Source organism: Acinonyx jubatus, chromosome E3 (assembly GCF_027475565.1).
Source record: "Acinonyx jubatus isolate Ajub_Pintada_27869175 chromosome E3, VMU_Ajub_asm_v1.0, whole genome shotgun sequence".
Lineage (NCBI taxonomy): Eukaryota > Metazoa > Chordata > Mammalia > Carnivora > Felidae > Acinonyx > Acinonyx jubatus.
Genome location: NC_069398.1, coordinates 29117369 through 29130994, shown reverse-complemented (window position 1 = coordinate 29130994; position 13626 = coordinate 29117369). Strand labels below are relative to the sequence as shown.

The 13626-nt window shown below is 37.8% G+C and overlaps 1 protein-coding gene across 1 annotated transcript in view; it reads right to left on the bottom strand.

The window, feature by feature from the left end:
• LOC106987444 (NXPE family member 3-like) overlaps positions 1-13626 on the bottom strand; it is a 71122-nt gene that overhangs the window by 41712 nt on the left and 15784 nt on the right. Inside the window, 1 exon segment of the mRNA XM_053212951.1 lies at positions 9417-9610. The gene's annotated coding sequence lies outside the window, so the exon portion shown is untranslated.

Here is a 13626-nt window from a genome sequence, read left to right as displayed (position 1 = left end):
ATTAAAAAGGATAAGGGAAAGGAAGGGCTAGCCTGGAGTTAAAGAAATCAAGGAAGAAACCACCAGGTCCTGGAATGCATCTTGGCTTTGAGAAAACAGTTGCATGGATTTTTGAAGGACAATGAAGGAAATCTGATTATGAACTGGATATTAGATTTAAGGAATTATTGCTCATTTTGTTCATAATAATCTTTTTTGGTTTTCTATACAAATATTGTTTTTAAAATATTTATACCAAATTATTTGGGAGTAGAACGTCATGATTCTGTAATTGCCTCAAATACTTAAAGCATATGAAAATAAAGTAAAAAGGGACAGGTATATGCCACCAGAATGTAATGGAAATAACACTGTTATTTAAGTTGAAATGTCCTTGAATAGGCAAGAGGGGATGAGAACCAGAGCTGAGTAGAAGGACCAGTGACAGATAAGAGCACGGAGTTTCCTTTACAAAAACAGGTGAGAAGATAGAAAATTCTAGTACAGATGCCAGAAGGTGAGGAAATATGGTAGTGGGAGTCTGTGCGATTTCACTTCCGGTTGCTTTGTTTGTTCAAGAAGGTATGTTAGGTCATCTGCTGAGGGTGAGGTTGAGGAGGGCTTCAGGAGAAAGGAGATGCTGGGGAGCAGTCACCCAGGAGCACCCAGTGGGACTAGGGCAGTGGCTCTTTGGCTTCGTGCACATCAGCAGCACCTACAAGGCTTGTTGAAACAAACACCGGGCTCCTCCCCAGAGTTAATGACTGGGTGGACCTGGGGCTGGGACTGAGAAGCTACATTTCTAACAAGCCCCCAGGTGAGTCAGCCCATCTGGGGATCACATTTTGAGAGCCACTGTGATTATTGTGCAGCATTAGGGCCCCCTTAAGGTGTGCGGGCCAGTGTTTCAAGTGAGAATTGTCAGCATGGTTGAACGTTCCTCTCCAGATGTGTTCTGCGGCACAGGTGTACTTGCAAAAGAGGCAGAGGGTTGAATGTACCAGAGCCAGAGATTATCACGAAGATCATCAAACAGCTGGTTCCTTCTTGTCATTCTGGACTCGGCTCAAATGAAAATGCTCAAAAGCACCGTCATTGACCTTTTAATCCAACCATCTTCTTCCTCTTCACCATCTCAAAACTTTCACGTTGTTTTCTCTCACAGAACTTTCCACTGTCTGGAGCTTTACCTATATTTGTTTTGCTCCTTGTTTCTGAGCCTTTCCACTAGAGTTTATGCACAAGAAAACAGTAATCTTGATTTCTTGTTTTGTTCACTGCTATGTTCCTAGAACCTGAAGAGTGCTTGGACATCAGAGGGGCCCAGAGGTCGGCTCAATAAATATTTATTGATGAAAAATAAGAAAGAAAGAAAGAAAGAAAGAAAGAAAGAAAGAAAGAAAGAAAGAAAGAAAGAAAGAAAGAAAGAAAGAAAGAGGAAGGGAAGGGGGAGAGCGAGACAAGGAAAAACAAATTACTACACAAGACACTAAGCCATAGTATTAGTTTTGAATATGAAGAAGGAAAAACTTACCTAATTACAAAAATATAAACACAGTTCATTGATATATCTAAAACTAATGTCAATCCACTGGGCAAATGGGAGTCTAGCTAGTTGCTCACTACCCTATTTTCTTTCCCGAAGACTTTGTTTCCCAAATTCCCTGTTTGGGCCACGAGTGGGTTGTGGATGTTGGAATTTGGGCAGCTAAGATGTATACCACTTCCATGCCTGGACATAAAACACCCCATATAATCCTCTATTCTCTCACTCTCTCAATCAATGGGCCAGATGCAGAGGATCCAGTAGTGACCCTGGGGAGGCCCTGAGGGACACTGGGGACTTAGGATAAAAGGGACCTTGATTCTGGAGTCAGAGCTTAAAGGACAGCAGTATGAAGGCTGTTCCCAATCGCTGACTGGACTTCAGGGGAGTTCAGAATAAACTTTGGTGTCAAGTCATTGAAATTCCAGGGCTGTTTTTATTTTGCAAAAGAAAAAGATGAAAGTAAAAAAAATTCAAAAAATTTTAACATTTATTTATTTTTGAGAGACAGAGTGTGAGCAGAGGAGGGGCAGAGAGAGGGAGACACAGAATCCGAAGCAGGCTCCAGGCTCTGAGCTGCCGGCACAGAGCCCGACGCGGGGCTCGAACCCATGAACCGCGAGATCACGACCTGAGCTGAAGTCAGACGCTTAACTGACTGAGCCATCCAGGCACCCCAGCTGCTGAGTGTTTTTAAAGAATATTTCCATTTGTAAGATATCCACTTGGTTCTTTGTAGTATGTAAAGAATTCAAAGTAACATATACATAGATTAAGATAAAATTGACTTCCAGGAGGGATCTGAGCTTCCACTCCCACCTGGAAGCAACATGACAGAACAAGGTGGGATGAAGAATGCTAGTTTGCACTGTGTCCACTGCCCCTGGTGTCAGTAAGGCAAAGTGTGGACCTGAACTTCCACCTTTGTCCAGTGGAAATGAGACAATGAGAGTTGGTGCTCCATTGTCACCAGGCTGGCATCAGCAGGCTCCCAAGAGAGCTGAACATACATCCCATCTGGACCTGCTTGCTACACCTAAACAAGGTGACTGCCTTCTAAAAAGAAGAAAGGTCAAGTAAGATGCACAGTCTCATGACATAACACCCAGAGCGTCCAGTAAACAATAGAAAATCATCAATCAATACCAACAACCAGGATAATCACAACTGGAATGAGAAAAGATCATCATCAGGTGCCAATATCAAGAGAACTCAGATATTGGGGTGCATGGGTCTGACTTTGGCTCAGGTCATGATCTGTCAGTTTGTGAGTTCGAGTCCTGCATCAGGCTCTGCATTGGCAGTGTGGAGCCTGCTTCAGATTCTCTCTCTCTCTCCTCTCTGTCCCTCCCCCACTTGTGCTTTCTCTCTCTTTCTCTCTCTCAAAATAAATAAATAAACTTAAAAAAAAGAGGACTCAGATGTTGGAATTATCTGATAAGGATTTTTAAAACAGCCATCATAAAAAATGCTTGAATGGGCCATATGAACACTACATATCTATTAGTATAGATACAATTTAAAAGATTGACACTTCCAAGTGTTGACAAGGATATAGAGCAACTGGAATTTCTAACCAATGATGGTAGGAATACAAAATGATACAACTAGTTTGGAGAACATTTTGGCAGTTTCTTAAAAAGTTAAGTCGCTCAGTCAATTGAGCACCAACTTTAGTTCAGGTCACAATCCCGTGGTTTATGGGTCTGAGCCCCAAATCGGGTTTGCTGTTGTCAGCCTGTCAACATGGAGCCCACTTCAGATCCTCTGTCCCTGTCTCTATCTGCCTTTCTCCCGCTTTCTCTCTCTCTCTCAAAAATAAATAAAACATTAAAAAAAAAAAGTTAAGCATATACCTACTATATGATCTAGCCATTGCACTTTAAGATATTTATTCAAGAGAAATGAAAGCATATCCCCATACAAAGACTTGTGCACAAATATCCATAGCAGCTTTATTCGTGATAGCTAAAAATTGGAAAGAACCCAAACGTCCACTGACAGATGAATGGATAGTCAAGTAATGGTATATCCATACAGTGGAAAACTACACAGCAGTAAATGGGGAATGAGTTATTGTCACACGCAGAAATGTTGATGAATGTCAAAATAATTATGTTGAGTGAAAGAAGCCACACAGAAAAAAGAGTATGTATTGTATGGCCACATTTGTGTAAAGTTCTAGCAAATGCAAACTAAGATAAAAAGACAGAAAGAAGATGTGTGGTTTCCTGGGGAGGGAGTGGGAGGTGGGCATGAGAAGGATTAGGAAGGGCCATGAGGAAACTTTCCTGGGTGTTGAGTATGTTAATTATCTTCTTTGTGAAGATTGCTTTCCAGGTGTACATATATGTTATAACTTATGAAACTGCATACTTTAAATATGTGTTTATGGTTTGTCAATTACACCTCAATACACTGTTTAAAAATAAAGGGGAGCCTCGGGGAACCTGGTGGCTCAGTGGGCTAAGTGTCTGACTCTTGATTTCAGCTCAGGTCATGCTCTCACAGTTGTGAGTCTAGCCCCCCGTCAAGCTCTGTGCTGGGAGCCTACTTAAGATTCTCTCTCCCTTTCCTGCTGCCCTTCCTCCCCTCAAAAAAATTTTTTTAAATTAAAATTAAAATAAAGGGGAACCTCAAATTAGTCTAGTGACTGAGGGTGATGATATGGCAAATTTCTAAACTTTGCAGGAAGATAGGAATGTATCTGAGCTTCCCACTTCAGGTCAGAGAGGATATGCTTAGATGAACATTCCTCAAAAACATGGTACGCAAGAGCTACAATTAACTTGTTGCTAACTTTACAATTGAGTTCACAGAGAGTGTGATCCATTGAACATACGACTAGCTTTTCTATTCTACTTTCCTCCTCTCCAGAAGTCTTTGAGATTTGTAATATCTTTGCACAAGGCACTGTTTCTTGGGACATACTTTTATTCTATATAACCACTAGAGATGTTAAAATGTTTTTCTTTTCTAAATGGAAGGTAACTCACAGGTCCTGTGACAGTTTTCTGTTTTCCATTAATCTTGACTATTAGAAACTGGCACACATGGAAGATATGGGGTTTGGATTAATTTAACTTTGGAGGAGCTGAGGAAACTACATGCATTGAGCAAGAAGTCATTCAGGATTTAGGTTCTAAAAGGACCACAGCCTACTCGCTGTTCAATAAGGGAAAGAAAAAAAAAGAAAAGAAAAGAAAAGAAAAGAGAAGAGAAAAGAAAAGAAAAGAAAAGAAAAGAAAGCAAAAGAAATTGAGGTGGAACGTGGGACAAAAGTTTGAATTTTATGTCATTTACAAGTTAATTTTACTTAAGAGAATAAATGGGGATTTTATTTATTAACTAATTGGGGGGTGCTTTTGTATATCAGAAACTGTATTATTTGAAAGGTTTTTTTTTTAATTCTGTCATTTGACTCATTACATAACATCTGGTTACCTAAACTGGAAAGGCAGCTCAATGGTACTAATTACATTCACGTAGCTCTGACTCTTTCACTTACATGCCCTTGGAAAAGTCCCAGCATCCTGCCCCACCTCTCTACTGAAAACACAGGAGTCTTGTTTCTCAAAGCCCTCTCCTTGTTCACCTTTCCTTCATGAAGCTCCAAGTGTCCTGCTCTCTCCCTGCATAGACACTCACAGCACATGTTGTCTCTCAGGTACTCCCACCAATGCAGAAGTGTGGAGACCCCATCATGTGGATATGGCCAGCCAGCAACCCAGGATGCTGTCAACAGTGGAGGAGTGGCCAGAGCAGGACAGGGACTGCCACACATCTCAGTGGTAGAAGCCAGAGGGGTTTGGGCCTGGAATCCCAGGGCAGAATGGGGGCTATGGGGACAGGGCTATAAGGAAAATGAAACACAGTACAGGGCTAACAGTTATAACTTAGAAAATGCCAGGCACTCTTTTATGTGCTTTATATATATTACTTCATTTACTTTTTACAAAATCTATGAAGTACTATTCTTATCTCCACTACAAAAGGGACACTGAGGTACTATACATATATAAACGTAATACAAAATGGATAAAAGACTTAAATGTAAGACCTTAAATCATGAAACTACTAGAAGAAAATTTAGGGAAATAACTTTTTAACATTGGTCTTGCAATTATTTTTTTGGATATGACACCAAAAGCACAGGCAAAAACACAAATAGATATGTGTGACTGCATCAAACTAAAAAGTTTCTGTACAGCAAAGGAAACAATCAACAGAGTGAAAAGGCAACCTACAGAGTGTCTGCAAACCATATAATTGATATGGACTTAAGCTCCAAAATATATAAGTCCAACAATTCATTAACAAAAAAAACCTAATACCCAGTTATAAAATGGGCTAAGGACTTGAGCAGACCTTTCTCCAAAGAAGACACACAAATGGCCAACAGGTATATGAAAAGATGCTCAACATCACTAATCATCAGGAGAATGGAAATCACAGTATCACCTCACACTTGTCAGGATGACTATTATCAAACAACAACAACAATAACAACAACAAAATTGTCAAGGATGTGGGGCAATTGGAACCCTTGCACACTGTTGGTGAGAATGTAAAATGGTGCAGCTGCTATGGAATACAGAATGTATGTTCCCCCCTCCAAATTAAAAACAGGATCTAGCAATCCTACTTCTGAGTATTTATCCAAAAGAATTGAAATCAAGATCTTGAAGAGATGTTAACATTCCCATGATCATTGTAGCACTAGTCACGATAGCCAAGATGTGAAAACATCCATTGGCAGACGAAAAGATAAAGCATGGTATGTTACATACAATGGAATGGAAGGAAATTCTGTAACAAGAGACAGCATGGATGAGCCTTGAAGATATTATGCTAGGTGTGAGAAACCAGTCACAGAAAGACAAATATTGCATGATTCTGCTTACATGAAGTATCAAAAATAGTCAAATTTATAGACTTGAAAAGTGGAAATGTGTTTGCTAAGAGCTAGGGATGGGGGAAATGGAGAGTTACTAATCAATGAGCATAAAGTTTTAGTTAAGCAAGATAAATAAGTTGTAAACATCTGCTGTACAACATTTTACCTATAATACCGTGTTGTATATTTTAAAAATTGTTAAGCAGGTAGATCTCACACTGTGTTCTTATCACAATAAAATTTTGAAATAAAAAAAATTATTCATTTTCATCAAAAGACACAATTAGTGTGAAAGACAGTCATAACACAGGGCTGGAGAAGATATTTGTAACACACACACAACAAATGAAGGGGCTGTATCCGAAACCTATAAAAGAATTCCTCCCACTTCATAGGAAAAAGACAGATGACCCAATTAGAAATGGACAGAAGATACCTTAACAGGCATTTCGCAGTACAGGAAATTCAAATGACCAATAAATATATGAATAGATGCTCAACAGAATAAGTAAAAAAAGAACGAAAATGAAAACCACAATACATCCACATACTCAAAGAAAGGCTAAAACTAAGAAACAATACCAATGCTCGTGAGGATGTGAAGCGATTGAATCCCTCATACTGTTTTGGTGAGGGTATAAATTGGGAAAGCCACTTTGGAAAACTGGCAGTAAGTACCAAAGTTGAACATACATATACCTTGGGACCAAGCAATTTAGCTTGTTGGTATATACCCAACAGAAAGGCATGCATGTGCACACTAAGAGACATGGACAAGAAGATTTATAGTAGCAATACTTAAAATAGTCAAAAACTGAAACCAACCCAATTGTCTATCAACCACTGCAATGATAAAGAAAGTGTTGTATTTTCATATACTGGAGTACCGTGAGATGAACATGAATAATAGCTTTACGCTACAATGTAGATGAATCTCACCAAAAAATATTGAATGAAGACACGTCTTCTTAATGATAAAAAAAGAAGACACAAAAAAGCACACAGTGTATGATCACACTTCTATAAAATGTAAAATAAGGCAAAAATAAACTATAATGTTTACACCTGGAAAGAAGAGAGGGTGGTAGTGATGGGAATGAAGGCATGAGAGAAAGTTCCTAAGGATACTAGTAATGTCTACTTGACTTGAGTGATGATTCCACAGGTGTGTTATCTTTTATTTCATTGAGCACTTATGATTTATATATTTTCATGTATGTTACGGTTCAGCTTTTTTAAAAGGTAGAAAGTTTTAGCTCCAAGAAGTCTCACTCTTTCTCACAGTGAAAGGTTACTCTGGAAATGAAATCAACACTTTCCTTGGAACAGATTATTAAGGAATTAGGGTTTCCCTGCCAAACTCTTTCATACTTTTAGAATAAAGACCAATCTTGCCAGATCAACCACTTAAGTGAAACCAGAAATCCGTATTTTCATTTGAAAGCCCCTACTGTTTAACTATCAACAACCCATTCAGCATTGTTTAAACAGTCCAAACAAAATGTATCTGTAGCTATATTAAGCCCCAGATCTCCACTTTTGACTTACCGGCAAACAGAGAAATGCCTTCTCTAGGAGATATTCTTAGCTTCTTACCATACTCATATTTCCAAAAGACACAGCAAAAGTCACTCCAGCCAAATACCCACTCTATTTTCAGAAAGGGATTCCCACCCCTCCCACCCCCACAGAATTCCTGCCTTCCCCACCCCCCCCACACCCGCCCCCGCTCTGCTAAAAAGCAGAGACAACACCATAGGTTTCCATCTCTTTCTCTTACAGTGGGATAGAAAGTAAACACTTTTTTTTGAAAAAATTTTTAACATTTAGTTATTTTTTGAGAGACAGAGAGAGGCTTAGCACGAGTTGGGGAGGGGCAGAGAGAGGGAGAGGGAGACACAGAATCTGAAGCAAGCTCCAGTCTCTGAGCTGTCAGCACAAAGCCCGATACGAGGCTTGAACTCACCAACTGCACGATCGTGACCTGAGCAGAAGTCAGCCAGTTAACCGACTGAGCCACACAGGTGCCCCCAAGAAAGGAAACACTTTTGAAGGGTGAGGAGAGCTAAGAACCATGGGGAATTGCTTATTTTTGTTTTCCACAGGAATTTCCCTGAAATGATCTCTTCTGGGTTTGTGTTTTGGATTCCCTAATAGACCCTAACACTTAACAATTCACCCTCCTCCTAAGAATGATGTTTCACCCTGTAATGGCTGCCCCTGGAGTCACAGGAGGCACAGGTAAGGAGATGGAGAGCTTCCCTCAGTTGCACAGGAAGAAAACACAGGAGCCAGTGATGAGAGGCAGTGGAGGCAAGGGAGGTACTCCCCGGAGCCAGAAACACCAACCTGACAGTCAGAATCTTGCACTCCATGAATGGATCCATGACAGCCCAGACGTTTCTCTTAAATACTCAGCATGAACCATGGACCCAGGTACAGCATAAAACAATAAAAGTTTAATAGGCCTTTGCAGCATTAAAGAGTGAGTTCACTCTGGTAACTTCCTGAGAGAGGGCATGGAAATTGTTATATGGCATATATGCTTGTTCTGCCTGATACTGCCAATTCTTCCAAGCCCTGTGTCTCTCTTTTCTACCTTTCTAAGTCCTAGTTCCTCATCCACTCCCACCCCCCATCCCCTGAATCCTGGAGTCTCACTTTCTGTCCTTTGAAACCAATACAACTTCCTGTAAACAGGCAGATTTCATTCTGGTGTGCCAAAAACCAATCCCCCACTCCCACTCTGGGTCTTTGCACAAAGCTTGGCTTACACATCTGAGGAATTACCTTTTTCGCCACGGTTTTAGATAATAATTTATCATATCCGAAACAATCTCACCATCCGTGAGAGAATTTACATTTTGTCATTCATTTGTAAATTTTCACAAAATGTATTTGGTGTTCATTGTAGTTGTTTTATTGATATATTGTGACTCCATAATGGGAGGACTTTGGCATGACAAATTCCCACTATAGGAAGAGGGTATCTACCTGAGAGAGTCAGAGTGGATTCTTCCCAAGAACAACGATTCATAAGAATAGCAGAGATAAGAGGCAGCTACTTCTCCTAGGGCTGAGATCCAGATCTTTTGGAGATGACTCAAGTCACGGCCCACTCAATGGCAGAGAAGTCACTGTGGAGTTACAGCAGCAGAACTTGCTGTAAATCTACCTTCTGGAACCTGCTGGAAATAAATCAGTACTTTAGGGTGCTACTGAGAGACCTTCAGGGGGAACCCCACGTGAATGCAAAAAACTGCACCCAGCTCTGTAGGAAACCCACAGAGCACTCATCTAAAGCATTTGCCAGTTACCTCAGCAACCTGGATGTGTTAGGAGCTACACCCACCCAGATCTAGTGTTACACCTTGGACCAATTTTAGATTTCCTCCTTGGCCACTTCAAAATATTCTCAAGCTGCAACTTTTCCAGTGCCCACTTCCACAAGCAAATTTCAGGTCTTTTTCAATATATAGGGCCATGTTTATTGTAGTGTGCTACGGTTTTATTAGGTTCGTATCTTTTTTTAATGTGTCATTGACAAAGTTTTTGAAGATTATACCCCTAATCCCATTTCCCCCCTAAACCCTGTAGTTTTCACTGTGTGATTTTAGTAATTTTTAGGAATGCTTATGTTGTCTTATTGCAGAATTGACTGCTTATACAACTCTAGGCTAAAACATTTTAAAATATTGATGAAATGGGTGATTTTCTAGGAAATTTTCAAAATTGATATAAGAAGTTAAAATCCTGAACTTATCACAAATCACAAACGAGATTTTTTTAAGGTTTACAACAATATACTTCCAAGAAAGATATCAGATCTAATTGGCTTTGAGGGTAAATTCTTTCAAATGTTCTAGAAATAAATCATTTCTATACTGTAAAAACTGCTGCAGAACATTGGGGAAAGTGGAGTATTTCCCAAGTCATTTTATGAAGCTAACAGAAACCTGGACACCAACTCCTGGCTAACACACACAACATAGAAAAAAATACAAAACCTTACATTAATCTCATTTAAAAGTATAGATATAATGATTATAAAAAAATAAGCAAATCAGATTCAACATTTTAATGATACTGCGACCAATTTGGATTTATTATAGCATAAGACTAGCTAAACATTAGAAAATCTATTAATATAGTTTCTTGTATAAAAAGGAGAAAGGACAATTCAAATAGATGCAAATCAGTATTCTGTGAAATTAAAACAGACAACATTTATCTTAACAAACAAAAGCGCTAGAAAAGTAGAAGCAAATACTTCTATATCATGAAAAAATATTTTAAATCTATCTCAAACCAACAACTAATATCAAAGATAAAGGATAAAACACCAAACATTTTTTTTAAGGTTTTTAAGTAATCTCTACACCCAACATGGGGCTCGAATTCACAATCCCAAAATCAAGAGTCACATGCTCTATCAACTGATGAGCCAGCCAGGTACCATCCTCCCCCCCCACCAACTTTTCTGTTAGAGAATATGGTATCATTATTATAATACTAGGATTATAAAATGCTTACTGTGTACCAGCCAATATTGTAAGAATTTTACATTTGGTACATTTGGTAGTTAAATCCTATGATGGAACTATGCCCAAGATTACACGGTAAGGCATAAACAAAATTTCTGTTATTCATGTATGATATCATTACCTAAAAACCCAAGGAAGCACCCGAAAATTGTTAGAGTCAATTATAACTCAGTAACATGGCTAGTTATAAAATATTTAAACAGAAACTAATAGCTTTCCCTTATACTTTCCTGCATACTACCAATGATCAGTCACCAAAGTTTCAACAGAAACAACTTTTAATTTTCTAGAAATGAAGTGATAAAAGTATAATATATATATAAATTCAACTTCAAAACTTTACTAAATGACATGGAAGAAGAGTTAAATGAATAGACATATGTTCTTGGACAGGAATACACAGTATTGTAAATATGTTCAACTTAAATGCAATTATGATTAAAATTCCAAAGGGGTATTTTTTTTAAGATTTTATTTTTAAGTAATATCTACACCCAACATGGGGCTCAAACTCACAACCCCAAGATCAAGAGTCGCACACTCCACCAACTGAGCCAGCCAGGTGCCCCCAAAGGGGTAGTTTTAATCTAACAAAATAATCATTGGGTTCATCTGGGAGAAAAATGTTAAAAAATCACCAAGAAAATGCTTAAATAATGAGGTACTCTGATATTAAAATGTGTACTAAACTGTGCTCTAAACTACAATAGATAAAAAAACATGTTATACTGAAAACAGACTAGAGAGGCTAATAATACTGCAAAATCCAACCACATGCTGGAGAGAAAGCCTGGCCTCAGACCATATGATAAAGGCAGCATTTCAAACCAGCGCAGAATAAAGACATTATTCAATAAATGGTATTGTGATAACTTGGGTAAAAAATTTTAATTAAAGAGTTAAAATTTTGATAGTAAAACAAAAAACCTATTATTTTTGGAAGTAAAAATTTACTTGATCTTGCATTGGAAAGGACTTTTTATTGTCGTACAAAATACATAACATGAAGTTCATCATTTTAACATTTTAAAGTGTACAATTCAGTGACATTAAGTACATTCACAATATTGTGCAACCATTCCCACTACTTCCAGATCTTTTAATCACCCCAAAGAAAACCCCATATCCATTAAGCATTCACTCCCCATTCCCCCCTCCTTCCTTCTGGCAACCACTAACTTTCTGTCTGTATGGATTTGCCCATTCTACACACTTCATATAAATAGAAACATATGATAAGTAGCCTTTTGTTTTTGGCTTCTTTCATTTCCAAACTCATTCATGTTTCAGCGTGAATCAGGACTTCATCACTTTTAACAGCTGAATGATATTCCATTGTATATAGATATATTAGTTTTTGTTTGTCATTCATCAGTTGATGGACATTTGAGTTGTTTCCACCTTTCAGCTATTGTGAATAGTACTGCTACAACAATTTGTGTACGTTTTTCTGTGGTGGACATATGTTTTAAATTCTCTTGATTTATGGATTTTAGGAGTGATTTCCCTTTCTGCAAAAAGGCCATTGGGATTTTTATAAGGATTGCACTGAACCTGTAGATCACTTTGCAGTATGATAGACAGTATGGCCATCTTAACCATATTAAGTCTTTTAACAACCCATGAATATGGATGTATTTCCATTTATTTAGATCTTCTTTAATTTCTTTCAGCAATTTTTTTTTGTAATTTTCCTTATACAAGTCTAACACCTCCTTGGTTAACTTTATTTCTAAGTATATTATTCTTTTTATGTATTATAAATGGTATTGTTATTTAAATGTCCTTTTTAGATTAATTGCTAATGAATATAAATACAACTGATTTTTGTGTGTTGATTTTGTGTCCTGCAACTTTGCTGAATTGGCTTATTAGCTCTAATAGTGTTTTCATGGATTCTTTGGGATTTTATAAATACACACACACACACATACACACACACACACACACACACATATATATGTGTATATATATATATATATGTATATATATATACAGAGAGAGAGAAAAATATATGTACACACACACATAACCATGTTATCTGCAAATAAATATAGTTTTATTTCATTTACAATTTAGATGTGTTTTATTTTTCTTGCCTAGTTGCTCTGGCTAGAACTTCTAATTCAACGCTGAATAGACGTGGTAAAAATCAGGCATCCTTTTCTTGTTATCATGAAAGTGTTGGATTTTGTCAAATGCTTTTTTTGCATCAATTGAGATGATCATGTGGGAATTTTTTTTTCCTTCTTTCTCCTATTGTGGTGTATTACAGTGACTGATTTTTGTAAGTTGAACCATCTTTGCATTCCTGGGTTAAATCCCACTTTATCACAGTATATAATCCTTTCAATATGTTGCTGGATTTAGTTCACTAATACTTTGTTGAAGGTTTTTGCATCTATGTTCATAAAGAATATTGGTTTGCAGTCTTCTTTCCTTGCAATGTATTCTTATAGCTTTGTTATAAGGATAATGCTGGACTAACAGAATAAATTAGGAAGTATTTCTTCCTCTCCTATTTTTTGAAGGAGGTTGAGAAGAATTGGTATTCATACTTCTTTTTTTTTTTTAATTTTTTTTAACGTTTATTTATTTTTGAGACAGAGAGAGACAGAGCATGAACAGGGGAGGGTCAGAGAGAGAGAGGGAGACACAGA